This window comes from Penaeus chinensis, chromosome 34 (assembly GCF_019202785.1).
Source record: "Penaeus chinensis breed Huanghai No. 1 chromosome 34, ASM1920278v2, whole genome shotgun sequence".
Lineage (NCBI taxonomy): Eukaryota > Metazoa > Arthropoda > Malacostraca > Decapoda > Penaeidae > Penaeus > Penaeus chinensis.
In genome coordinates, this window is record NC_061852.1 from 11,574,896 (window position 1) to 11,577,395 (window position 2,500).

The 2,500-nt window shown below is 28.7% G+C and overlaps 1 protein-coding gene across 1 annotated transcript in view; it reads right to left on the bottom strand.

The window, feature by feature from the left end:
* LOC125043742 (RING finger and CHY zinc finger domain-containing protein 1-like) overlaps positions 1-2,500 on the bottom strand; it is a 9,656-nt gene that overhangs the window by 6,311 nt on the left and 845 nt on the right. The window lies entirely within an intron of this gene.

Genomic DNA, 2,500 nt, shown 5'->3' on the forward strand with positions numbered 1-2,500 from the left:
CAGTTAAAAGCAGGGATTTTTACACTATCATGGCTGGCATTAAAGCATTTTTACTGACAACAGCACAGGATTGGCCAAAAGGATGACCATCCCGGAGATTAATCTAGTTATACAGCCAGATACGGCTAATGGAATGCCTGGCTTATCCCAGCATATTTTTTTTACCCCAGACTTGCTAAGGTAATTTTGAAGCAATGAGAGTCTACAAATAGCGATCTCATATATTTGTTAAACAGTTCTGTGCAGTTATGATACTAATAAAAATATGATGGAATCTTCTTTTTTTTCTTTTTTTTTCATTTAGTATCTGTAAAACAATAATTTGCATCCATCCTCATTTCTCCTCATTTCAAGCACCCTGACTCAACAGATTCACCCCTAAAATCTAAGAGACATAACCATTACATCATGAGGAAATTTAGCTTGAGGGGCAGGGGATGTTAACATGCTGTCATGGAAAAAACTGGCTGAGGGCCATGGTGATGTGAACTTGCCGTCATGACAATTTCAGCTGAAGACTGGGGAGACAGAAATGACGCACCACAAGTGCACAAACCTTTAGGAATGTAATGAGACTCAGTGGGTACTTAAAAAAGGGCTCTGGAAATTATTTCCATCAATACACTAGGGTGGAATGTACCATCAGTGAGCCATGACTGGAAAAGTGCTGGCTCCAGCTGGTATCCTATTTCTGCCTAATGTGACCAACAGCATAGGTTGTATATATGAAATTTTAATTTTACAAAAAAAAAAAAAAATAATAATAATAAAAATAATAATAGTAATAAAATAATAATAATAATAATAATAATAATAATAATAATAATAATAATAATAATAATAATAATAAATAAATAAAATAACAAAAAATAACTAAGTGTTACTTATAGTTATTGTTATAGACCACCTGGAGAGATGATATTGCCATCTGAATACATATCAAATAACAAATACAGACACTGGAAAATGGCAAAAACGGCAAAAAAAAATTATTATGCAGAAAAATAACAAATAACACTGCAATGGAGAGGCTGTGAATCTTGACATCCCACATAGGTATTTGTGTGCACCCAGCCCACAAGCACACATCCGTGAAAGTGTCTACTCAAGTAAGCCTAATAGATGGATTTTGGGCCAAGTGCAGGCAGTGAAGCAGCTGGATCCAAGGTGGTTAAAAAGGGACCACACTTAATACGTTTCTCGGATCCAGATATTCAAAGAATCATAATTAATATATTAACTTTAAATCTTGTGATTCCTGGGCCATTATGTTTTATCCTCTTTCTTTAAAGTTATTACCAGGCATGTAAGAATCTATTCACTGAAATATCCTCAAACACTTTTGAATATTTAGATAAAAACAAATAAATATTCATACACTATAAGCACAGCATTAGATTAAAAGAAAATATACAGATTCAACAAAAAGAGCCTAAAATAATAATTATAAATATAATTATAATAATAATAATAATAATAATAATAATAATAATAATAATAATAATAACAATGGTAATAACAATAATAACAATGATAACAGTAATAACAACAACAATAATAATAATAATAATAATAATAATAATAATAATAATAATAATAACAATAATAATAATAATAATAATAATAATAATAATAATAATAATAACAATGGTAATAACAATAATAACAATGATAACAGTAATAACAACAACAACAATAATAATAATAATAATAATAATAATAATAATAATAATAATAATAATAATAATAATAATAATAATAATAATAATAATAATAATATTAATAATAATGATAACAATAATAACAACAATAATAATAATAATAATAATAATAATAATAATAATAATAATAATAATAAGAACAATAACAATAACAATAACAATAACAATAATAATAATAATAATGATAATAATGATAATAATAATAATAATAATGTTTGGTGGCATTTCTAAGATCTTAGATACCTATGCTTTACCACATTTCACCACATATCCAAATGCAGTCACTACATAATATACTACAATAGCTGCTGTCATGAACATTCATTGCAACTTGACCTAGACCTGTGATCTGGCGCAAAACATTGGACCATAAGAATTTAGAAATGCCAAAAAACAGAACTTCAAATGTTGTCTTAGCTTCGTACCGATTCGTGTGCTTTATGTTTGGTTTGCATAAAATTCACTAGAAAGTAGCTTTCAAAATGGGAGTTATCGTCTCATAATTATACTGATTGTGATCTACTCAAATCTAATTGAAATCTGTATATTACATGAACACAAAACTGGCCTTACACTACCTCCTCCTTACACTGTAAATCCCTCTAAAGTCAGCAAGCTCTATCTAGTAATAATTAATACAGTAGTTTGCTTCTTTTACAATTGTGGACTTGGCCAATCAAACATAGATTTCCAGGAAATGTTCAGCAACTGTGGCCATCTCTTTACTTTCTCTGGATTACTTTCAATACCTAACTATGTCAATATAAATGTTACTTATA